Source organism: Physeter macrocephalus, chromosome 17 (assembly GCF_002837175.3).
Source record: "Physeter macrocephalus isolate SW-GA chromosome 17, ASM283717v5, whole genome shotgun sequence".
NCBI lineage: Eukaryota > Metazoa > Chordata > Mammalia > Artiodactyla > Physeteridae > Physeter > Physeter macrocephalus.
In genome coordinates, this window is record NC_041230.1 from 28,965,947 (window position 1) to 28,991,776 (window position 25,830).

Genomic DNA, 25,830 nt, shown 5'->3' on the forward strand with positions numbered 1-25,830 from the left:
ACAACAGGCCAAGGTGGTAGGAACAGTTTATAGATGGAGACACTGAGGCACAAGGCTGTTAGGTTACCTTCCCAAGGTCACACAACAAGTGTGTGGTAGATCTGGGATTGAACTGGCTCCAGTGTCCTGCGCTTACCCACCCCTCAGGGTTGCCTCTCCTTTCCCCACATCTCTGCTATCTGGAAGCTGGACCTAGAGACACAAATTTGATACCACTGGCTCTTCAGAGCATTTCTGAGTAGCCTCTGGGTACCAGCCCTGCCTCAGAGCAGAGAAACAGGTCCTTGGGATGGGTAGAGATGCCACCTTTGTTTTCTGCTTATTTTCACTGAATTTAGTATTTATAAGCTTTTTTTTTTTTGGTCCTGACCATATGACCATGAGGTGGGGATGGCCAAATGCCTGGTTTGTCAGGGACTGAGGCGTTTCCTGGGGCCCAGAACGTTCAGTGCTAAAGCAGGGACAGGCCGGGGCAAATAGAGATCGTTGGTCGCCCTAGGAGGGGCAGAGCTGGGCTGTGCTTTCGGAGCCATTTCCTGGTTCTGGGCCCTTGGACTGTTTCCAGCTCTTGGGTGGTTGGGTTGGGCGGCCCTGAGACCACAGCTTGTCACTGGAGCACACTTCCCTCAGGACCCCTTCCTGGTAAGAAGAGACCAGGCTCTCAGGGTTCCTCAGAGGATATGTTCAGGACTTAAACCCAGCTTTCCTGACCTGTCCCTCATCTGAGCCTGCAGGGAGGTCAGCTGGGGACTCGGGACAAGGCTGAAGGGAGGTGAGGGCCACTGGTGTGTTGGAGCCTATTCGTACATTGGTTGTGAAACACAGCCGTTGTTAAGAATTAAATTGCATAAACTTAAAATTATAATCAAAACAGTAATAAATATTCAAAATATACTACTTTCTAATTATTATGCCACATTTTGCCATCATCTATTGTTATGGGTTGAATTGTGTCCTTCCCCCAATTCATTTGTTGGAGTCCTAACCTTCAGTACTTCAAAGTGTGATCTTATTTGGAGATGGGGTCTTTACAGAGGGAAACAAGTTAATATGAGGTCATTAGGGTGGGCCCTAATCCAATATGACTGGTGTTCTTATAAAAGGGAGACATTTGGACACAGACACACACAGGGAGAATGTCATATAAAGATGAAGGCAGAGATCAGGGTGATGATTCCACAAACCAAGGAACACCAAAGATAGCCAGTAAACCACCAGCAGCTAGGAGAAAGGCATAGAACAGATCCCTTCTCACAGCCATCAGAAGGAACCAGCACTGTTGACACCTAGATCTTGGACTTCCAGCCTCCAGAACTGTGAGACAATACATTTTTGTTGTTTAAGCTGCTCAGTCTGTGGTACTTAGTCGCGGCAGCCTTAGCAAGTGAGCGCTCTATGTTCTTGTGGCTTTTTTTTTTTTTTTTTGCGGTACGCGGGCCTCTCACCGCTGCGGCCCCTCCCGCTGCGGAGCGCAGGCTCCGGAAGCGCAGGCTCAGCGGCCATGGCTCACGGGCCCAGCCGCTCGGCGGCATGCGGGATCCTCCCGGACCGGGGTACGAACCCGCGTCCCCCGCATCGGCAGGCGGACTCCCAACCACTGCGCCACCAGGGAAGCCCTGTTCTTGTGGGTTTTGACATCCATCACACTGGTACAGTAGAAATGCTATAGAAGAGTGAGCCACAGCACATCTTTTCTCCAGTTCCATGTTCAATGCTTGCATCTTGAAACTGGCCATGGTGGGAGTATTCATACCACGGAAATCTGCAAATGCTGCACATCAGGCCTTGATATATCATTTTGTTGATTGTCTAAATAGACTTAAGGAAGTGGTGGGCAACATGTTAGTAAGGCACATTCAATCCAGTGTGTCACATCTGTGGTTGTTACATCGTGAATAGCACAAAACAACAGAAAACTGTTATCCCATTCAGCAGTGTATTCAAAAGCTTTTATCTGAGTCAGCAAGAATTCCAGGATTTGAGGACTATTATCATATTCAGCAAAAAATCGCTCATGTCCTTGACGAACAAGTGAAGTTGCAACATGTCTTTGTCATTTCATTTTTGTCTTACTTGTTGATGTAAATGAAAATATCAGTTATGGACTTCCACGCTCCCACTGCAGGGGTCACGGGTTCAATCCCTGGTCGGGGATCTAAGATCCCTCATGCCATGCAGTGTGGCCAAAAATAAAAATAAAAAAAATTAAAAATTAAAAAAAGAGAAAATATCAGTGCTCATGTCCGCACAATACACAGAGAGCCAGGTGTTACTATTTAACAGCTCGCTACTGGTGAGGGGTAGAGGAGGCCAACTCTGGACCCAAGGCTGCAGAGGGCTGATGGATAAATGGAGAGACAGACTGCTGATGGATGGACAGATGCCTGCCTTCCAGCTCTGTGGGAACCAGCTACTGTGGGTGGACCAGAGTCAGTGTCTTCCTCCTGGATGCGTTGGGAGGCTGCCCCACTCTCTGCCCTGGGGGACTTCTGCAGGTTTCCTGCTTGGTGCCTGCTTACCTCTGTTAGAACCCTTGACCCAGCCTTGACCAATAGCCTTGACCTGGTCAGGGCAGAGCCTAATCCTACAGCTACTCTCCTTGAAATGTAAATCGATGCCCTCACCCCCTGGGATCAAGATTGCACCTCCCTCCCTTGTCTTCACAGCCCTCCTCTTTGGCCTCATCTCTCTTGCCCCAGTGCTCCAGCCACACTTACCAGCTGCCTGTTTCCCCGACGCTCTGAGCTCATTTCCCACTCTGAGCCTTTGTACATGCTGTTCCTTCTGCCTGGTACACTGTGCCCCAGACCCACTCTTTCCAAGGCTGGCTCTTCCTCATCCATCAGGACTTTGTAGCAAATGTCACCTTCTCCAAGAAGCCTTCCCTGATTACCTGGCTAAAGCAGGTTCCCTGTTGCATGCCATCTCTGCCCCTGTGTTTTTTGGTTTGCTTTCTTCATTGCCTTTACATTTTATGTAATTATTTTTCTTCATACTTCTTGAATTACTTGATTCATTAATTACGTCATTGATTTTTAAAAAATTCCTCACCCCATCAAGCTATAAACTCCATGAGGGCAGGGGTGGTGTCTGTCTCATGTCCACAGAGCCCAGGGTGAGGCCTGGCACTTAGTGGGCACTTGGAAAATGTTTGTTGAATGAATGAATGAAATACATTAACTGAGAAGCTGCCTGAAAGAGACAAATCATGGTCCAACGCAGATATGGGTTCAAATGCTGGCTCTGGCACTTATTGACGATGTGTTCTGGGGTAGGTTACTAAATCTCTTTGGGCCTCAGCCTCCTGGTCTGTAATAATAGCACCCCTCCATAGGATCGTTACAGGGATGAAATGAATCAGTCCATGCAGAGTTTAAGGAAGGGGCCTGGCACAGAGGTGCTCAGGAGAGTTGGATGGTAGCATTCTTGTAGATAAAGTGCTGCGGGACTTTTGAGATGTTGGGGCTCAGGGAAGGCTGCCCCCAATATGTCACAATGGCACATTGATTATTTTGAATTGAAGTTGCTTGAGAAGCAACCGATGCAAGAAGGAAGCTCTGACCCTCCTCTGTTCCCCTGAAAAGCAGGAAACAATTCTCTCATGTGAAAAGTGCCCTTCCTGCATCTGGAGGAGTAAGGACAGCCTTATCGCCAGAAACAGAGAATTTGGTGCAGAGAAGCCTGCACAAGCAAACCTTGTTACTTCTTTACTAATTTACTGCCCCAAGCCCAAACTCTGTTTAGATTCTTCACTAATTAAGCGCCCAAACCTAAGTTTCTTCATCTTGTCAATTCCTCACAAATTTATTGTTTCTCTGTCTAAAAAGTATAAAAGCTGCCAGCTTTGGCCATTTCTTGGGTCCCATTTCTATTTTTTTCTTGGCCACGCCCTGTGGCACGCGGGATCTTAGTACCCCGGCCAGGGATCAAACCCGCACCCCCTGCAGTGGAAGCATGGAGTCTTAACCTCTGGTCCGCCAGGGAAGTCCCCTGGGTCCCATTTCTGAGAGCTCCCTGCACACAAATTAAATTTTGTTTCTTTTTCTCCTATTAATGTCTTGTGTCAATTTTATGATTAGTCCAGCCACAAGAACTCAAGAGGAGCAGAGATAAAATGTCCCCCTTCCCAACAGAGTTTCAGAGGCTGACTTCCTGTAGGGAAGGATGGGATAACTCCAAGAGGGTTTCTTGGAAGAGGGGGCATTTGAACTGGGTTATAGGGGTGGGTGGGTGGGATTTGTCTGGGCAGAGATGACGTGGGAGATCAGGAGAGACGAGGGACACCCGATCCCTATATGAGACCCATGGGCAGGTCAGGGGTGCGCTGGGGCTGTGATGAGATGCCCTCCAAGCTTCTCCCAGACACAGGCCCGGCATGAGCTGTTCTAGGCCCACAGCTCCTGCCGCTGTGGTCTTGACATCTGGTTTGTACCCATTTCCTGTGTTTGGTTGCACCACAGGGAATGCTGACTCCGAGGAGATGTGGTGGGACCCCAGGAAAAGGTGACTCACTTGCCCTAGAACTCAGTCACCTTGACAAAGGGTCAACCCAGAGAGGACCCCTGAGACTACACAAGGACAGCTTCTGCAGGGTCATGGAATGCCAGAGATGTGGCCTGATGCCACAGAAACACGTGGGCTATGAGCAAACTTTTCTCTCTGCCCTGGTCTCATCTGTAAAATGGGGACAGACACTTGTCAGAGTTGCCGGGATGGTGAAATGAGTCTTTTGGTTGGCAAAGTGGTTCCCTGCCCCAAGTCTCCTCACGTGGGTCATTTGAAAACACGGCAGCGTGGGTCCACTTATTGTCCCCATGACACAGACGGGAACACTGAGGCTCAGAGAAGGGCCCTGACCTGTTCAGCGCCACAGAGCCAGTGAGTGGCAGACCAGGACTGGAAGCAGGTCTCCTGATCCTCAGACTGTGTGCAGATGGATGAGCAGGTACAGACAGAACCTGGAAGGTGTGTGACCAAGGATGCAGATGGTGGAGAATGAACTCCTCACAGGAAGCAGGGTAATGCCCTTGGCTATCTCTCTGCCCGTCCCAGCACAGTGAGGGCTGTGGGCTTGTACACCCACATCTGGCCGGGGAGGTCACCTTCTTCCAGATGTGGCCAAAAAGGAGGAAGAGACCAACTCCGTTCAGTACAGAGGCCACAGTGAAGACCAGAAGGGGATTTATAAGGTCAGTAACTTCAATTCCCCTCTGCATATGGATATGGCAAACATTGACTTAGCCCTTACCATGTACCAGCCACTGTTGGAAGCACTCAGCATTTTCTCATTTAATCCTCATGGATTGATACTGCTATCACCCCCATTTTGCAGATAAGCAAACCAAGGCTAAGGGAGGCAAGTGGAACTGGGATGCCCCACCCAGGCAGTCTGCTCTAGAGCCCCACGCCCAATCACAGCGCTGCTGCCTGCCCTGTCGGCAGTTTGTTTTTAAAAACGTGAGGAAGGTCCTGGCACCCAGTAGTTATTCTGCAAATATCAATTTAGTGAATGAATACATGAATTAGTAAAAAATAGCCCACGTGAATTAACCTGTGATTAGAAAATGATTTTAGAGACCATTGAGTCCTCCTCACAGATGTGGCAGGTGCCTTCTCTGCAACCACTCCAGCTGAGCACCTCCTTGGTTTCCCCTGGGGATGGGGAGCTCACTCTCTCCTTTTTGGGCAGCACTAGTTCTCAGAGGGAGCTTGGAGACCGAGCCTGAGGTCTTGCTAGAGCATGAGAGGTCACAGCTGGGGCCCTTCACACTCCTCCACACTTCCCCCTTACAAGGAAAGGGTCCGCATGTCCTGAGGCTCCCCTCTGAGTGGGGGTGGGGGGAGCAGAGGGAGGCTGGGCTTGCCCAGGGTCAGATAAAGGGCCCCAGTCCTGGATCAGACTGCCTGGCTATGACCTCAGACGTGTTACTTAACACTCCCCCCACCCCAACCCCGCCTTTATCTGTAAAACTCACATTAAAAAGTGGCTCCTGCCTCATAGGGTGTAGCGAGGAGTTGATGGGATAATCCACAGGTCCTGGATGGGGGCTCCTAGAGACCAAGCCCCCAGCCCCACAAATGCTCCTCAGATACCTGCTCTGACAGGGCACTTTCCTGACCCATCTATCCCTTTTCCTCCCTTGGCCTCTGGAAGACAATAAGGGCGAAGGCATGTGTTTTCATTTCATAGATGGCCGGAGGCACAGAGGTTAAGCAACCTCCCCAAGTGCACCCAGCAAATGAGGGCCCAGCCCAGGGCTGCAGCCCCAGCCCCTCCTGCTCACCTGACAGAGCCTGGTGATTACATCACTAGCCAGGGCCCTGGGGGCAGAGTGGCATAGGGTTGGGGGATGGAGTATGGGTGTCAGGAGTGGGGGAGTCACCAGTGGGTATACAGGAAGTCAGTGGGACTCCCTTGGTGTCCTTACACTGGGGTGGGTGTCATCTCTGGGGCCATGGGCACAGCTCTCAGGACCCTGGGGAAACTCCAGGGTTTCAGGGGTCAGGTCCTCTTCCTAAAGGCCCGTTTCTCTCTGACACCCCACTTCTCTCCTGGTGCCCGCATCTGTGCTCAGCCATGCGGGTAGGGGCACAGCTTCCTGCTGAGTGGAGCAGGCACCCATGCCCATGGGCAGAGCAGAGGCCGTATCAGCAGTTGGAAATTTCCCCAGGTGAAGTGGGGAGGTGATCTGGGGACAAGGAACCACAGTGGGATCTGGGCTAGCCTCCAGGAATGAGTTTGAGCTGTGGCCAAGAGGCAAACCCTCCCTCAGGGGGCTGGAGCTCTCGCACACTTCATCAGATCCAGATCCACCACCCTTGTTCCCATCTGTCCATCTGTACATCCATCCTTCCTTCATCTACCTGGGCTCCTCTCTACCTCGACCCCTTCATTCAGCCATGCCCAGATCCTCTTTTTTCCTTAAACACACCAAGCAGCCACCTACCACAGGGCCTTTGCACGTGCTGTTCCCGCTACCTGGAATGCTCTCCCTCCAGACATCGCAAAGTCTACCTCCCCTGTCACATTCAGTCTGTGTCAAGTGTCACCCTCTCCGAGAAAATCTAAACCAACCCTCTCTCCTCCATCCTTCTCTCTGCCTCCCTTGCTTTGTTTTGCTCTATTGTTCTTACCACTGGATATATTTCATATTTATTTCCTTATTTAATTTATTACCTGTCTCCCGCAGCTCTAAGAGGGCAGAGATTTTTGTGTTTTGTTCACTGCTGTGTCCCCAGTTTCTAGAACAGTGCCTGCTACGCAGTAGGCCCTCAATAGGCACTCTCTACATGCACGGCTGAATCTATCCACCTGTCCAGCCTTCTGTCCATCCATCATCCATTCCTTCTCCTCACATTTTCTCCTTCACCCACCAGTCACCCAGAATTTCTCCACACCAGGCCCTGGGCTGGGGCATGGGTTTGGTGATCTGGCAGGGCACACAGGCTAGGAAAGAAATGACTCTCACACTGGGGGATGGGCCCCAGGTGAGGGGGAACCCAGGGGACTGTGGGAGACACGGTGTGTGTTGGCCGGGGAGGCGAGGGAAGGCTCTCAAGGTTGCAATTATGTACCTCAGTGCCTAGCCTGGGGCCGGCCCGCAGTGGCTCCTGGTACAGGCTTTGCCAAATGAACCAACAACTGCCTGGATGGCTTCTTGGAAGAACGGGTGGCTCAGTTCTTAATAATATGGGTACTGGTCGTGGGGGTGGGAATCAGAGCCACCTGGGGGAAAGGGTACCTGGAGTGAGAACTTTGCAAAGCTCCCCAGGAGAACTACTGGTCTCGGGTGAGGTCTCAAGGGTGATGCAGGGGCTGGGCAGGCAGGGCTGGGGGGCGAGTGGTCCAGGAGGAGGCTGGGAAGGGTGTGCTCAGAGGCTCTGTGGGGACCTCGTACGTGAAGCAGAGCCTCCCTGGACCACTCCCCTCTGCACCCCGGGATACCTGGAGCAGCTGCCCCCAATCCCTGCCAAGGAAGAAGCTTCCACTCCTGCCCCCTCCCTTCGTCTGTGTCAGCTCAACATTCTGACAGCAGGGACCGTGCCCCCCCGGTCCCCATCGCCCCACCCTTGCCTCCTGCCTCTAAGCAGCTGCTGGTTGTTGGCTTGTTTATCTTGCAGGCAGGTGAGTCTGGGCCCAGGCTTCAGGTGGGGCCTGAGCTCGAAAGAGGCAGGTGGGAGCTCGCAGAGTTGGTGATTGCATATGGCGGTGGGGCAGCCACGCCCACCAGCCCTGGGGAGGGAGGCACTCAGACCCCTTCGGGGGCCACGGTGGGCCAGCAGCCCAGGGGTCCCCGAAAGCCCATTAAGGGCTGAGGTGAGGGTTTGGGGGCATGCAGCACCCAAGGGGCCAGGTCCGCTCCTGCAGGGAAACGCAGGAATGAGAGAGGGAGGCGGGAGCTGTGAGGCCACCGGAAATAGGGCAACACGGGCAGGCGGAGCCACACCTGGGGCCGCGGCCCGGAAGAGCTCAGGTCGGGTGCCTGTGAGCCGTGGGAGGAGGTGGAAGCGGGGCAGGCAGCGCGGGCAGAGTCCGGCCGGGGCCTGCCCAGACCCGAAGGTAAGAAGCTGCTGTTCGGGCCGGGGAGGAAGAGGATGGGGGAGTGTGGCTCCCAGCCTGGCGCGCTTGACCTTGGCCGACCCCCAGGTCTCGTTCCACGCCTGAAGGCATGTGTGAGGCCCGGCAAGGGCTCAGGCTTCTGCGCTGATGTGGAGGCCCGGGCTGTCGCGGGGTCAGCCCTTGGCGCTCCGAGTGTGGGCCGGCCATGCTCACGTGGTGGTCATGTTGGCGCGCAGCGAAGGGGGCAGGGTGTTCGCTGTGCTCGGATGAGGAGACTGCCGAAGGGAGGGGGCTGAGGGCAGGCTGCAGACCTGGGTGCTGGGACGGGCAGGCGGGAGGCATGCCCCCAGCGCCCACAGCCTGTTTCCACCAGGGGTCCCACGGGAAACCGGTTTGGGAGCTGGTGGCCCAGGTCGTTTGACTTTTGACAGGGAGCAGGAGGGCGGCCTCCCCCGGTGAGAGGGAACAGGGCCCAGGCCTGGGGGTGTACCTGCCCCTCTGGCCAGCACGGGGTCCCTCCGCCTCTCCGCAGCTCCCTCAGCCCGCAGCGCGGCCCTCCCTGCCTTGGCTGCCAGAGGCCGGAGGCGAAAAGCAAGCCGTTCCCCAAATGGCCGCTTGCTGCCCCGGGCCAGGCCTCCGTCAGGCGACTCCTAGGTGGCGGCCCAGGACACACCAGGGTGAGGGCAGCCATCCTGAGGAAAGGGCCGGCCCTGCCGGTGCCCGCTGTGGGAACTTCAGCCAGACCTGCGGTCTCTGGGCTGGTTCCTTATCTACCTGGACGGAGGTGGCGGGAGCAGAGGTCTGAAAACAAAGACGGGAGCGGCAGCCTTCCAGCCCCACCTCCGCCCCACACACCCAGGCTCCTGGCTGCACTCGGCAGCCAGACAGAGATGGGCGACTAGGGGGTGGGGTGGGGGGGGGGCTGGCGCCCGGCCAGCTCTGCCCCTACCCACTTGGCTCCCTGGGGCATTGCGGTAGCAAAATGGGCCCCTCGTGTTCCCTCTGTTGCTTAGGCCTCCGCTGCTAATGAGTGTCTGTCATCCTTGACCCGTTACGCCTCCTAAGCCATCTGCGCCCCAGCACTTATGGTGAGACCCCGGCGGGGGGCTCCCTGGCTGCCGGGCCAGACGCACAGGCGGGAAGCAGTGCTTCTGAAAGGTGCTGGGGGTGTCTCTGGGGGCGAGGCTGGCCTTTCCACAAAGTACACACGACTCTTTATTTCACCGAAAGAGAAGTGATGGCCGCCCCGGTTGCCAGGTGAGGACACCGAGGCACCCTCCTTATGACTCCTAGGTGTGTCTCCTGTGCTGGGCGCCAATGAATGCATGTGTGGGTAGGGAGGGGCGGGAGTGACAGTGGGACACGTGGGGACGTCAGAGTCGAGAGCCTGGACCCTGGGAAGCCTGTGACATTCAAACGAGATGGCACATTGTCACCCCAAGACAAAACAAGACCTGCCATCTTTGCCCACTGCTGTGCCACCTGGTGGGTAGTCGCTCAACCTCTCTGGGCCTCATTTGCCTCCCTTGGCGTGGGCGTGGTGGTGCCTCACCCCTGACCAGAGCCACCTGGCCCAAGTCTTGGGCGTCTGAGCAGCCGCCACGCAAACCTCACGGGCCAGGGCTGGGGTGGGGGGCACTGACAGAAGGGGCACAACCACAGAGACGTCGGTGGCAGCTGGGATGGCCTTTCTGGGTTCTCATGTTCAGGGAGGGAGGCTCCTATGGAGGAGTTAGAAGCCTCTTCTGCTCCTCCCACGGGGGGAATCTGCATTGAAAAGAGAGCCTGGGATGATGACGGTACCTGTTACTACCCGGGGGCCCTGGCTGCAGACAAGCCTGCGCGGCCCCATTTTACACTCTTGGACAACGAGGCTCAGAAGCTCAGAGTGTGAGGGGCAGTTTGGAGGCTCCCAGTCACTGGGTCTCCCGCAGGCAAACCTGCCTCTGAGCAGAGCCCCAGGGGTCCCCTTGGGAAGAGTGGTTCTCCCAGATGTCACACCCCAAGGAAGGGCTGCACTTTTAGCTCCAGTGACCGAGTGGCGAAGCACCACCCAGCCCACGGGCTCCAATCCCCTGGGCTGCAAAGGGGCGCCCGATGTTTACAGATGGTTAGGGTCTCACCTGAGGAACCCGGGCCTCTGGGTACCCGGCTCTGTGCCTGCTTCCTGCAGTAAGGGCGGTCCAGGCCGGTGGCATGGGAGTGGGGCTGTGGAGAGGGCTTGTGGCCTGTCGTTGGTGGGCCTTCCCTTGCCCTGGGATCAGGGGCTTCTGAAGGCTGGGAGGCAGGAGTGTGGCCTGTTCTGGCTGGATTCAACCTTCCTGCCAAGTGTACTTGAGGGCCTGGGCTGAGGTCAGACATTCCGTCATGCCTAGGAAGAGCAGGCGGCCGCTCTATCTACCTTCTATCTTGGGTAGCTGGGCACCCAGCCATGCCCGCCTCCCGGAAAGGTCAGCAGGGGTAGCCCTTGGAGACCCAGCCAACCTGAACTTTGTCTAAGGCCCTGCATAATGTTCTTGGGTAGGAACAGGGTGACCGTGGGGTTTGGGGGATGTCTGTCTGTCTGCCTGCCTGTCTGGGGCAGGTCCAAGGACATTTCTTGTAGGCATGTGGTCAAGATGCCACTGGAACCAGGAAGAGGGTATTGGGGGAGGAAGGAAGCCTTGAAGTCAGATCCTGTGTGACCTTGGGCTGGGCGCCCTCCCTCTCTGAGCCTGTCTCTTCCTTCAGCAAAAGGGGCAAGGCTTTCTGGGCAGGATCATGGGAGAAAATGCAAGTCACTTGTGCGGTACACAGGAAGAGCTCAACAGTGGTGCAAGGGCTCTGAGTCTGAAGCCTTCAGGGGGAAGGGGTGGAGGGAGGTCAGTGCTGGGGACAGGAGCCCAGACCACAAGCCCCAGTACTTTTGAAACCTGATGCAGGTAAATGTGGGTGGGGCACCTGCCGGGGCTCCACCCGCGAGAGAGCCAGTGGGGGTTGAGTCTGTCCTTGGAGCTCCAAATAAGGCCTCAGAAAACCGGCTTGGGCCTGGGCGGTCTCTGCCCTTCTGCTTGCCTGGCCCTTCATTCCATCACCGGGGCTGGCACCAGCCTCCTGCACCCCAAGCCTGGGCTTGGATCTCCATTAGACTTGTCCGGTTGGCTGATGGTGCCTCTAGCTCTCCCTGCGTCTTGGGTATGTCAGGCTCCCTGCTCCTTCTGCAGCTGGGGGATGGGTGGTGGGTAAGGGCGGCAGGCCTGAGGCACTGGGCACACAGTTCCCTTTGTGAGGGCAGCTGAGTCACATGGGCATTGCCATCCCCCCGGGCCCTGGGATGGCTGTGATGGTGTTATCATGGGACTGCGGCTGCCCCCGCGCCTGCGGCCCGGGAGGCTTTCCCACGGGAATGTACCGGGAGGTGGCTGGGAGCATTGGCCACAAAGCACGTAGTCTGGGTCACAAGACAAGGGTTCGAATCCTGGCTCTGCTGCTGATGTGCTGTGAGGCTCTGGGAAAGTTCTCTCTCTGTGCCTCGGTTTCCATCTCTGTTAAGCGGGAACAATCATCCCAGTTTGTAGAGGAGACACTGGCCATGAAAGGGCTTTGCCAATGGTGGAGTGCTGGGCCCTTGGCATTTGTGTTGACTTGATGATAATCATGACATTGGCCAACATTTGTCGAGCACCGACCGTGTGCCAGGCGTGGTGCTCAGTGATTTACAAGGCCACTCAGCTTGCAAGGGAGAAGCCTGAGCTCGAACAGCTCTTGTCCAATGAAAACCCACCTACACACAGGCAGTGGTTGCCCATGACTGTTCCTGCAGGTGGGCACAGCTCTTCACTGGTTGCAAGGCTGCCCAGGCTGGAGAGTTAGAGATAGAAAAAGGTGAGGCCTCCGGGAAGAAGCCCTGCTGTGTCCTCCCCCTTGCCCAAGCCTCTGTCACAGTGGCCACCACGGATGTCCCGTCCTCCCTCCTGTCCTGGGGAACACACGTCCTCCCACCTCCCTGGCAGCCCCATCTCTGTCTCCTTCTCAGGCTGCTCTGAACAGCAAAGCCCTCACGATACATCCGAGCACGCATTTGTGCCAGGGCTAGGCCATGAGCTTTACGTACGTGGCCTCATTTTTACTACTGGTGGTGCTGTTATTATCCCCACTTGACAGTGAGACAGCGGATGGCTAGAGAGATGCTGCCTGAGTCAGCCCGGCTGGCAGAGCCAGGAGCAAAAGCCCGTTAGCCTGAGCCCAGAGTCTGAACCCACCTCCAGGTGGTAGCATCACCCCCTCTCCTCCATCCCTTCAAACGAAGACCTTTCTGCAACTCTCTGCACTCTCCACCCCATCTCTGGCCACCGTCACCAGCCAGTAATGTTTACGACCTTCCCTGGGCTTGGGGGACCCCAGCCCTTCACCCTTCAGTCCTAGCGATGTGTTTCCAGTTGCCTTTTGGAGGGTTCCCCAGTATGTCACAAGGGTACCCCCATTCCACTGTGCCTGTCTCCCAGATCTGTACCCCATCCCATGCCCCCACATACTTGAGGGCAGTTTCTGACATCTTATCCCCTCTCACATGTGAGAAGAGGTCCTAGCCCTGCTTCTGGTTTCTTGGACCAAAGTCTCCCCCTAGCCTCCCACCCACCTCCATCTTCTCCAGTGCCCCCACTGGGCCCTGGCCTCCCCTCCACATCCCATCCCATCATTGCTGGTACAGCCCCTAGAGTAGACCAAAGTTTCTCCTGCTTTAACAAATGCTGGGGGACTTCCCTGGCAGTCCAGTGGTCCATGCTTCCACTGCAGGGGGCACTGGTTCGATCCCTGGTTGGGGAGCTAAGAACCCACCTGCCACGCGATGCGGCAAAAAACAAAAAACAAATGCTGGAACTACCTGGGATCTTGTTCAAATACATATTCTGATTCAACAGGTCTGGGACACACCTGAGATGCTGGATTTCTAACAACTTCTCTGGTCATGCTGTAGGTCTGTGGACCATTTTGAGTGCTTCTCAGCACCTTTGACGAAATACCATCAAAGGCAAACTCCATGCTTTCAGAATCTTCCATCTGCCCTTACCCCCCTAATTAGATCCTACTTCCTTCCAAGGATGTCTCCCATGTCCCAACTCTCCCCCTCTGTTGATGCTGTTCCCTCTACCAGAACGCCCTTCCTGCCGGTCTCTGTTCACAGAAACTGCTTCTTCAAGACCCAGCTGGGGCTCAAGGGCCCACAAGCCTGGTTCACACCCTGGCTCTGACCCTGAAAGGTGAGGGCAAGGTCCTCGCCCTCTCTGTGCCTCCTTCCTCTTCTGTGGAGCAGGATAGCAGCTGTCGTGAGAGGCAGAGGAGACGATGAATGTGCTGAACCTAGCAGGGGCCTGGTACCTGGTAGGTGCTTGGTTAGAGCCCACAGGTCTGGAGGCCCAGCCACAGACCAGCTGTGTCTCTAACATACCAGTGGGACCAGCCTACAGGGTTGGGAGGATACAGTGAGAAGGATCCACAGAGAGCAGAGGTCTTACTTACACAGCGAACCCTATGGACACAGCCCCTGTTATCAGTCCCGTAGATGTATCGATGCTAATAAGAGGTAGTGTTGTAATTAATAATAACTTATTTGGTTTCTCTCCTCTGACTCTCAGAGCCCTCTGGGGCTCTACGGTGCCGATAACTGACTGTCTGGTGTCACCACCACGTGAGCCAGGATTGTCTCCCACCCCCTGGAGCCTAGCACAGTGCCCAGCACACAGCAGGTCTCTGAGCAGCCTGATGGCAAGAGGGCAGGCAGAGCTTGGCAAGCAGCTCCCGCCCCGGCCGGGCCACCTCACAGGCCTTTCCTGGGCGGCTAGAGTGGCAGCTGGCTCCAGGCTTCTCCATCCCTTGCTTGAACATCCAGCCCAGCAAGCCCGTGCCAACCGCAAAGTGGCGCCACTGACCCTCCATCTGCCCCGCAGGCCAGCACCCTCTGTGGCGTGTGTGTGTGGGTGGGTGACTGCTGTCTGGCTGGCCTGGACCCCGGGGAACAGCTGAGGCTGCCCCAGTGAACAGCTGGCCCAGCCCTGAAGGACAGACCTTGGGGAAACTGAACCTTAGAGGTGGTGACTTGCCCAAAGACATGCATGTAAGGGACTTCCCATCCTTTCCTGGATCCTTTCCACCCCATCCTTTTCCTGCTCCCTTGTTTCTTGGTCCCCCTGGGGAGGCTAAATTCATGAGTGGTTAGGACAGCTGGCTGTGGAGCCAGGCCACCTGGGCTCCCATCCCATCTCTGCCACTTCCCAGCTGTGTGATCTTGGACAAGTTAATTCCCTTCTCTGGGCTTCATATCTCTTCCTTCTGCATCACCACATTCACCATGAATATTGACTGAGGGCTCATGAAGTGTCAGGCGCTGGTCTGAGCAACACGTTTTCCCGTGGCACGTGGCGACAGTGCCGGGGAAGGGTCTGGAATGTAGTAAATGGTCAATAAATGTAATCATTATTATTATTACTCTTGTTATTGTTGCTGTCATCACTTGTCCTCGTTAGGTTGTGAAATCCTTCCAGCATCTGTGACTTGGGACTCGTCTGTTCACGTTGGAGGGATGAGGGAAGACGGGGATCTCCACTCCGCGGAGGGTGCGGGGGGCGCCCTGGGCCATCCAGAGCTTCCTGACTCCCAGGGTGGCCATGAACCTTAGCAGTGGGAGGGAAATGCTGACAGAGGCCAGTGACCAGAAAGGGAATGGGGGCGTCGGCGCATTTCCAAATTTCTCTCTTTGAGCTTTTGGAACCACCAGGAATGGTTCCTCACCTGGGCCTCAGTTTCCCCTTTGGCCCAGCAGATGGACTGGGAGGCCATTTCCGGAAGCCCCTGGGGTCTCAGAATCCAGATCTTGAGTCTTGGAATGTTGAAACTGTGCGTGCTTGGGGGAGCATTGAGGTGGATCCCCTTGCTGGGGGGACGAACTGAGGCTCAGGGAGGAGTCGAGGTCAGGTGGCCAGTTGTGTGTGGCCTGGCTGGCCGCATGCCAGGCTGCTTGACACCCCCCTTCCCCAGCGTGCCTTCCGCCCTGCCGGTCACCGCCGGCTCCTGCCTGCTGCCAAGGAGGCTGGACTTTCTTTCAGGAAAGGGCAGTTGTTGCCGGGCCTGGGTGCGGGGTCAGAGGGGGGCGGGCAGCATCGGGGTGGCCTGTTGCCATAGCAACCCTGGCCTCTCGGCAGCGGGAACTCTGGAGAACAGCCCTGGGGAAGTAACAGATGGAAGGCGAGGAGGAAGACTTATCTCCGACCAGCATCCGTCCATGAAGCCTGGCACCTGTCTGCCTGGATCGGGGGCGGGTGAGGCTGAAGTGCCCCCTTGCCCAGAGCTGAGTCATGGGCATCCCCCAGTGTCCCCGCCTCAGCTCTCTCAGCCCTGCCCCCTCCCAACCTCCCTCTGAGAAATCTGTGACTCACGTATGGTCCCGTCATCCCCAGCCGAGCTGGGAGGAGGGAGGAGCCCAGCTGGGGCAGGAGCGGGGTGTCCCCCAACCCAAAACACAAGCCGGCACTTCTCCGGGCTCCACATTGGCTGCCTGCCTTGCCCTGCCTCAGGAGAGGGGCTGGGAGCCTCCACACTCATCAGCTCTCTCCGAAACGGGACCACAGCTGGCAGGTTAAGCCTCGGAGGGGGATCTTGAAAGGCGGTTCAGCTGCCCGGCCCCACGCAGGACCTTCTACCCGTCACCAGGTACCAGATCAAGGGCATGACGGCAGGAGGGAGGAGGGATGGGAGGAGGGATGGGAGTGTGTGCAGCGGAGGGTGGGGTGGCAGTGGACCGGGGCGCTGAAGTCTTGGTATCTGGGTGGGAGCTAGCCCACAAGAGCAGTGCTGTGCGGGGTCTCTAGAGTTGGGGGTGGATGGACAGGGAGATGCCTGGGAAGGGGACGGGCCTGAGAGGATGGAACCTCTCAGAGCCACTAGCCATTTGTTAGCTGGGGAAACTGAGGCTCAAAGTGATAGAGTCACTGGGCCCTGCTAGCTGGGTCTGCTCTGTGAGTGGTGAGGTACTGTGCTCTCCTGCCCCCACTGTACAGATGGGAGAACCAAGGTTGTGAGAGGACAGGGGGCTTACCTAAGGTCACAGAACAAGTCTGGGGATGGAAAGCCAGCCTCCAGCCTCGGGGAGGAAAGGACGCTGCAGAGGGCTGAGCACGGGCACTTGAGAGCAGCCTTGCCTTCAGCTGCCCGGGTGCTGCGTCTGGGGCCCCCCAGTGAAACAGGGACAGTCTGGCTCTTCATGGCCCAGGCCACCTTTAGGAGGAGATGGTCCTGGCAGTGGGGTCTGAACATGGGGGACCTGGGATGAGAGAGAACGTCCAGGAAACCAGCAGCAGTAGATGGGGAAGCAGCGGCTGAGGGCTGGAGCACTCCCTACTTGCTAACCGCCAGACCCCAGGCCCCTGTCTGCTCGGTGCTGATAGGGTTTCCCCACCTGGGAACTTCTGGCTCCTCTCCTCCCCGCCTCCCCAGCCAGCCTCCTTCCTGTGGTAACGAGTTGGGGTCTCTCATGGCCCCATGGGAAGGGGCTGGTGTTCATTTTACTGAGGCAGTGGGGGCGGGGGCGGGAGTTAAGGCAAGACCCTCTCACCTGCCCACCAGCCCCACTCCCATCCTGCCTGGAGCAGCTCTGGCCTGGGCTAGGTGGGGTGGGGAGGAATAGCCTTTGTGGCTCTAGAGGGCCAAAGAAGTTATTTTACAAAAAGAATTTATTTAATTTATTTATTTTCGACTGCATTGGGTCTTCGTTGCTGAGCGCGGGCGTTCTCTAGTTGCGGCGAGCGGGGGCTACTCTTCGTTGCGGTGCGCGGGTTTCTCATTGCGGTGGCCTCTCTTGTTGCGGAGCACGGGCTCTAGGTGTGTGGACTCCAGTAGTTGTGGCTTGTGGGCTTAGTTGCTCCGCGGCATGTGGGATCTTCCCGGACCAGGGATTGAACCCGTGTCCCCTGCATTGGCAGGCAGATTCTTAACCACTGTGCTACCAGGGAAGTCCCAGAAGTTATTCATATAAACAATTATTGAGCACCTAGTGTGTGCCTGGTACTGTTCTAGGGAGGGGGGACACAGCAGCGAATGAGACAAATGGGGTGTGGGTGGTCCAGAGCCAAGTCCCTGCCCCCTTGCTGCAGATACCCTGAGGGCACAGGGTTGATTCCTCTCGATTGGAGGCTGAGTGGGGAGAAGCGTCTCGGGTCAGTAAGAGCCACCAGCTGCTGAGCTGGTTCCCCAGAGCCCAGGCCAGGGGTCCTGTGAGGTCTTCCCTTCCAATATCCAGGGCAGGACTAGCTCTTGGGACCAGATCTGAGCCCCTTTACTGCAGGGACTCTAGGGACCTGAGATGCAGCCCCACCTTGGTCATAGCATCACCGTGGCTGCCTTGCCTTGCCTCTCTCTCTGGGCCTCAGTTTGCCCAGCTGCTAAGTGGGCATGTGGGGTGGGTTAATAGCTGCCCTGCCTGTCGTGGTCCCGGTCTTGGCTCCGAGAGTGTCAGGGTCGTGAAGGACACCTCTCCAAGTGTGGTGTGGGAGGCGGAGGCTGTGCTAGGCAGGCTGCACTGTTGTGCTGGCTTTGGTGCCCTGGGCAGGACCTGGTCAGCCTGGCTGGGACACCCTCATCTTGCCAGGGACACAAACAAACAAGCCAGGATCTGAGGCTGACGAGTGAGATAAGCTTGCTGGTGGAGGAGGAGAGAACTTCCTGACCTGGGAGGACCCGGAGGCTCTGCAGAGGGCACAGAGTCTGGCCTTGGATGCTGGTGGGGAGGGAGAGGAGGGTTTGATGTACACGTATGGGGATTGGAGGGAAGAGGGGGGCGGCATTCCTGGCAGAGGAAACTGCATGGGAAAAGGTTTGGGAATGATGAGAACTGGCGGGAGTGGAGCAGGCGATGGCACTGGAGACCCGGCATGGGTCATTTTGGGGACCTGGAGTGCCAGGCTGGCAGGTCCCAATCTTCTCTCAGGGGAAGGGATGGCAGGAAGACTTGGGTGGTACTGCAGCCAGGCCAGGTGGGTGCCAGGTGGGGTCTGGGTGCCCAGGGTGCCACCCCAGCTGGATAAGGAGGGCAGGGTTGTGATGCAGGGCTGACCTGGTTGCCCCAGGCCCGAGGCTTCTACCTGGAGGGCAGCTTCATGGCTGTGGGGATAGAGAGGCGCGGTGGTCGCCCAGCCCAGGAGAAGGGCAGGTAAAAGAGGCGGCGGGGCTGTGGCCGGGTCTGTGTGTAGTGGGGGTGGCCTTCCCAGCGGGGCCCGGCATGACAGATTTGGGAGGGGCAGGGCAGGGACAGCCATGAAGGGGGCCACATGGACGGTGCTCTAGCTGAGCCGGGCCCCAAGTCACTTCATCCTCCGCAAGAGCCGCGTGTGGGTGATGGGTTGTGGGACTGCGCCCCTTTCAGGGATGCGGTGAAGAGTCAGGGGCAGGGCTGGTGAGGGTGGTGGGAGAAATGTGACAACACAGCCCAAATCTCAGTGCTGCCAGCCCACCCAGAACCAGAGCAGGCTCAGCACCCCCAACCCCGACCCGGGGTGGCCCTGTGGATCTGTCTTCTGACTCATAGCAGATGGGGCATCACGTGAGCAAGCGCAGCAGCTGGGGGGACCAGGACCCCGGGGACCAGGCAGATGGTAAGTGGGGGCAGGGCGGGGCTGGCACAGAGGGACCTCTCAAACGGGGTGGGGTGTGGTCCTGGCTGGGCCCCAGCCTCCCAGGCTTGCCCTCCACCAGTCTGGTCCTCACGCCCCATCAGGAGTTCCTTGAGACCCATGAGGAACCCTGCAGATTTGGGGGTCAGGACAGGGCTGCTGAAGGGGAGAGCTTGGAACATACATTTTCTGATCCCTGCCCGGTGCCTGCGCTGGCACCAGTGGGTTGAGACACCCCCTGCAGGCCCCTCAAGCCCCCAGCTCTCCCTGGTTCCCCGGTGGCTCGGCTGGGCTAGAACAGTCCTGGACCCTCCCTGCCCTCAGACTCTGCCGGGCCCTAGGCTCAGCGCTTTACACACGTTTTTGTTTTTTTGTTTTGTTTTGTTTTGTTTTTTGGCCATGCCATGTGACCTGTGGGACCTTGGTTCCCTGACCAGGGATCGAACCCAGGCCCCCTGCATTGGAAGCACGGAGTCGTAACCACTGGACCGCCAGGGAAGCCCCTGCACGCACATTTATTCCTGCCAGGCACAAGCTCCTGATGTGCCCATTTTAGAGATGAGGACACTGAGGCACAGGAGGCTTACCCAGGAGTGACCTCTTATCTCCAGAGTCTGGGCTCTTTTCACTGTGCTCTCCTGCCCCCCTCAGTGGGAAGGGGGCTCCTCAGCCAGGCCAGAGTTTATGCTGGGGACCCGAGGACATGTGCCCTTGTCTTGAACCCCATCCCTGCCTCTCCTAAGCCCATGCTCTTCTGGGGCGACAGGACCCACAGAGATAGCAAGGCTGCTTTTCTGGGGAGAATTTTGCTCCTCTCGGGTTGTATGAACTTGGGCGTCTGCCTCATTTTCCTCATCTGGAAAAAGTGGATAAAATAGTGTCTACTTCAGGGGGCTGTTTTGAGCATCAAGGTGTTAAGCAGTAAAGCGTTTACAACAGCACATGGCCCATATGTTAGCCTTTACTGTTATGATCTCCCCCTTGGGCAAATGGGTGCACTGAGGCCCAGAGATAACGTGTAATAACTTGGGGGCACTTCTTCCTGCCTCCCCGCCCTAAGAGAGCTGGAGCCACCTGGGCCTCAGCAGGACTCTGCCCACCCCCACCTGCAGCCTGACTTGTGCTTTGATGGGGAGGCCAGGGTGGTGGGAGTTGGGCTGGCGTTGGCTCAGGCTCAGGCGGTTTGTGGTGCACTTGGCAGTTCCAGGCAGGCCGAGATAAAAGCTGAGCCCTGGAGGAGCTGGCAGGGCTTCCAGGCACCAGGGAACAGGCCTCTGCATTAGAGGAAGATGGCCTGGGGGTGGGGGCCTCTCTGTCCGGGAGCCAGTCCCGCTCCAGCGCCCTGAAAGGCCGGTGGTTAGAGCGGAAGGCGTGAGGCAGGAGGGTGTGATGGAGCAGTTAGGAAGGGGGATGCTCACCTCCCAAACTATCAGGGGGCCGATGCTGTCCCTTGCTCTCCCTCATCCAATAGGCCTGCGCCTGGTAGATGTGTGCCTGACCTCGTCGTGGCACTTCCCTCTCCCACACACCTGCATGTGGCATCGCCTGGCGAGAGCTGCGGGCAGTGAGCAGGGCCGGAAGGAATCCTCGTGCGATTTCCTCAAAGCTGTACTTATCCTTTGTCCGTGACCATGCCTGGCGCGCACTCATGGGGCTCTGCACGCACCCCAGACCAGATGGGCAGAGTCTAGTCTCCGGCTCCTCGGCTGGCAGCCAAGAATGTGCAGGTCCCAATACCTGGGCCGGGCCCTGGTGCAGCACACATCTCCATTTGTACTGGAAAGGACAGCCAGTGTCTCCTCAGGGAGACCCTGCACTGGGTGTCAGCACACCCAGGAGTCTGGCCTCTGCTCCCCCAACCTGGGTTTGGGGAACCAGAGTTGGGAGCTCTGTTGTCCAGGTAGGATGGGGATGCTCGCAGACCCCATGAGCCTAGGGATGAGGGTCTGGCTCCTGGGCTGTAATGCCTTGGACCCATGGTGCATCCTCTTGGGCCTCGTGTCATTCCCTAGAGAGGTTGTCAACCTCCTCTCCATGTCCTGCAGATCCCAGCGCTGCAGATGGGGTGCCACGCGGGACAATGGGGGCAGCATAGGCAAAGCAGTACACAGAGCTGGATGTGGGTCCAGTCTTACCTGCTCTGTGACCCCACCCAGGAGAAGCCAGCTGGGAGAGTGGCTTCTCTCTGAGCCTCAGTTTTCCCAGTTGTAAAATGGGCTTAATAATGCCCACCTCTCCCAGAGTGGCTGTGTGCATTGCAGGAGGCCAGGTGCACATCGTATGGTTTGTGCTCCTGTGTGGTTCCCGTCACTGACCCAGCTCCCTCATGAATCTCTGCAGGCTGGTTCTTGGGATACACCTGCCCCCAGGTGCCTAGACCCCAGGATCCTCCCTGGCCACAGGCACGTGCCATTTCCCCTCCTTGCTCCACCTTGGGGAGCCCACGGGGAGTCCAGACAGAAGCTTTGGCATTTGCAGCAGTGGGAATGTGACCCACCTTCATCAGCAAATCCCATGCCTGTGCCCCCTCTAGCCCTGGGCCCCAGGAGCAGGTGGTTGAGGGGCGTGGTGGTGGTTACTTTGCCTTCATGTAGAGAGAAAACTCAAATTTTGATCACAGATTCAGATGGGATCTCAGACCTCAAAATAATCCAGCACCTGCAAAGGTATGTCTGTGGTCCCATTGGTTTAGGAAAGCCTTGTGCGCCCAGGCTTCTGCACTGCAGGACTTCTTAAGAGCCTTTACCAGGTGGCTCTGTATGGGACGTGAAGTTTCGGGTCCTGTCCTGGCTCTTAGGCTGTGCACAGTCTTGGGAGCTCCTCTCCGGCCAAGCACCTGGCAAAGGTGTGTATGCCCCTGATCCGGTCAGAGGCTGGGGAGTGGGGACAGCTCAGTGCTGGAATCTCCCTGCCCTGAGCATCAGGAACTGGCTCCGATTGGGAAGAGGCTTGGAGCCGGCCTGGCCTAGTCAGAGTCCCAGCTCTGTCTCATTCACTCATTCATTTATTAACTAGTTGTCATTGAGCATCTACCATGGACCAGGCACTGTGGTACTAGGTACTGGAGATATGAGTGACGAGCAAGATGGATGAGACAGAGCAAACATGGAGAAATGGATAACAAGCACATTGCAGGGTCATTTCAGACAGTGTGAGTGCTGTAAAGTTTATAAGATAAGGTGACATGGAAGAGAGTGATGAATGGGGATGATAATTTTGGTCGGGTGGACGTGGAAAGCTTCTTAGGAGAGGGGACATTTGAGTTAAGACCGGAGAAGGAACCAATCAGGGAAAGAACCCTGAAAGAATGTTCTATGTTGAAGGGAAAGCATGTGCAAAGGCCCTGAGGTGTGTCTGAGGATAGAAAGAAGGCTCGTGTGCTGGAGTTGGTGAAAGCAAGGAAGACGTGGGGTGGCGTAAGGTGGAGGGAGTGGAGGGGGGTCGCTAGCTTGTTGGCAGTCGTGCTGCTCCCTGAGCGTCAGTTATCTGATTTATGAGGCTTATCATTTTGTCCCCGACCTCCACGCTGGTCAGGAGCGTTGTGGGTGTTAGGTGAGGATAGTCAATCTCTCTGGCAGAGACTTGGTTCTGGGCAGCTCTGCGTTATTGTAGGTTTTAAAAATTATTGTTATTGCGAGTGCTTAGTGACTATGGGTGGAACCGGGGATGCTGTGCCTCTGCGTCTCTGCGTGTCGCTGCAGTTAGTGAGCGCCAAGTGTGTGTACAAGGCCAGGGGTGCCCCATCTGTGCCCTCCCTCTGGCTTCCCTGAACCACAGCCCCCTGCCAGCTCCTTTTAAGTGTAGGATCTTTTGATTCAACAGTGACTGCCTTCTCTGGCCCAGCAGGCCCTGGAATCCTTTCCAGGCAAAGGTTCCACTGAGAACAGAAACTCCTTTCTTTGCTTTCTTTTCCTCTTCCTCTGAGGGCCAAAAATAGTGCCTGAATAGGACACAGCTCTGGGCCGGCAGTGAGACAATAGCCGCCTCCTGGCTCTGGTCCATCGGCGGGGGAGGAGGTGATGTTGGTGCACTGGCACACCATCCCAAGGACCCCAGCCCCTGCTGCTTTTCCCATGGCCTCGGCCAGAAACCATCCCAGAGCCCCTTGGAGAGTGATTGCCAAGGGGATTCCTGCTAATTCTGGGGAAGTGCTCTGAAGACCCTGGGCCCCTGAGCAGCCCCACCCTACCTCCTGATCTGCTGCTGGTCTGGAGCTGAAGGCCTCAGTGGGGGCGCCCACAGCCCTGGTTCTCTTCTGGGCCCTGTGTGGCACACAGGGGCCACCCCATGGCTTTGATGTCCTTTTCCCTTTGACTCGGTGGCTACAAAAGATTTTTTAGAGATCAAAGGGATGCGTCCTCTTCAGAGGAGGTGAGTTCCCTGTCACTGGAGGTGATCAAATAAAGTTTGGATGTGCACTGAATGGGGGGTGGGATTAGTCAAGCATCAGATGGATATTGGGTCTTGATGTCTTCATGTCTCAGAGGATATCATGAGTTGAATTCCATACACCGCTCTTACCAGCTGGGTGGTCTTGAGCAAGTCACATCATGTTCTTGAGCCTCTCTCTCCGCATCTATAGGATGGGTTCAACAGGGCTAACCTCGCAGAGTGGTGGAAATGGATCTCCAAAATGCTCAGTGTAGTGCCTGGCACATAGGCAGGGTTTCAGAAGCTTTGCCTCTGTTCTCCTCCCTCCCCAGACTGGTACTCACTCTGGGGTACAGAAAGGACCCACTCTTGGCCCTCAGGGAGCTCTGGAGGAAAGCCAGGGGGAACCCCCAGCCCCAGGGCTAACTCAGAAAGAAGATTCCTGGTGGATTGTGGCAATCTGGGAAGGCTTCCTGGAGGAGGTACTCCCCTAAGATGCTTCCAGGGAAGTATTGTGCACATTCTGTGCTCATGGCAGCCAGTGGTGGAGATTAGACGGGTGTCTAGTGTGGGTCAAGGCCAAGGCCACAAGCTGGCAGCCTTCAGGGGCAAATGTAGCTGATAATAGGCATTTTTCATCACAGGGGTAGCCCCCACTAGTGTTCTAAAAAGATTTGGTTTTAAAGTCAATATTGACAAACTTAGGCAGGTGTCCCCCAGTGTACTCCCTAATCTGGTGTCCTAAATTCTGCCTTTCTTCCTGCCAGCTCCCTACCTGGCCAGCATCCAAGTAAGGGGACTTGGGCACAGGACAAGTCAGGGCCTGCGCTGTGCTGGGCTGGAGCTGGGCAGTGACGTAGTCCCTGCAGCTGCCAACGGTTGCCAGGGCAACGGTTGCCAGGGGCTGCTGTCACCTGCGCCCCTTTTCCCGGGTTGGCGGCTGGGACTTGCAGCCCGTTTTCCCAGGCTGCCCGCTTTGTTTGAGGCTCCGGTGAGGGGGGCGGGGACCGAGGCTGAGGAGGCTCAGCTTCAAAGTGCCCCTCTGGCCTCTTGAACTGGGGAGAAACTGACCCACCACCCCAGCGGGCTGCATCCTGCAAACAAGGCGAGCCCTTGGCCCACTCATTCACGCTCTTTATGTATTTATAATCCACTTGATGACACGAAGGAGGAATCCAGGTATGATTCTTCCCCTCCTCCCGCCATTGCTCTCATTCCTGTTCCCGCTCCCCTCTCCTCCCCAAATCCCCACTTCTTATCCCCTCTCCCCTTTCCCTTGTTCACCCCCTCCCCCTCCATCTCTCTTCCCCTGTATCATCATCTTCTCCCTCCTCCTCTCCCCTCCATTTCCCCTCCATCCCCCTTCCTCCCCTCCCTTCTTCCCAACACTGAGAACTTATCGGATGGGTAAGGTGGGGTTGGGGCTGGGGTGACACTAGGGACCCTGGGAGAGTCAGAGATGCTACTCTGAGGGGACCTGGTCAGTGAAGCAGCAGATCAGAACGACCAGGAAGTGGTTGGGGGTAAGGGCCTCACACCCCACACCCCTTCCCTCCGCCACACCCCAGCTAAAATTCAATTTCAGTTTCCGGGCTGTACCCCCATCGTCAAAGACAGGCCTCTGAGGATGCTGGGAGGGAGGGGAGGTCCAGGACCTGCAGATGGCTGGGAGTGTAGGAGTGGGGCTGGGGTAGGGTCCTGACAGAGCTCCAGGTCCAGGGTCCTCAGAGGAAAGTGTTCAGCTAATCTCGAGGAAACACATTTTTGGAAGCATCTTTTACTACGAATTTTAAAGAGAGGCCCTTTCTAACAGTCAGGTAATGTCAAGGGGAAACGGGCTGCAAAATCAAGAGCGTGGGTTCTGGAGCCAGGCCCTGAGGCTGCACCTCAAGCTGTGTGATCACCCGCAGGTAACTTGATCTTCTAGGGCCTCTGTTTCCTTATTTGTTAAATGGGCATAATGGTACTCGTCTCATCAGATTTGGGGAAAGATTAAATGTGTTCGTTTGTGTAGAGAGCTTAGAATCAAGTCTTGCATTTTCAGAGAGCTTCATTAATGCTAGCTTTGTGGCTGGAGGTGGTGAGCGCCCTGTCTGTGGGCGTGTGCAAACAGCAGTGGAGGACCTGGTGAGGCAGCGATGTGTGCTCAGAGAGCTGGGATGGGATCCTGGTCTGTGCCTCCGCCGACCTTTCCCGGAGGGAGCTGGAACCTCAGCCTCGCCCAGGCCCACTGCCCTCGTGGGGGAGGACGCCTGGCTG

At 56.6% G+C, this 25,830-nt stretch overlaps 1 protein-coding gene across 3 annotated transcripts in view; it reads left to right on the forward strand.

The window, feature by feature from the left end:
* Positions 1 to 15,769: 15,769 nt before the first annotated feature.
* ADGRG1 (adhesion G protein-coupled receptor G1) overlaps positions 15,770 to 25,830 on the forward strand; it is a 91,478-nt gene continuing 81,417 nt past the window's right edge. For all 3 annotated transcript variants that reach the window (XM_028477945.2, XM_028477943.2, XM_007107038.4), the window contains exon 1: positions 15,770 to 16,246. The gene's annotated coding sequence lies outside the window, so the exon portion shown is untranslated. The remainder of the gene's footprint in view (positions 16,247 to 25,830) is intronic.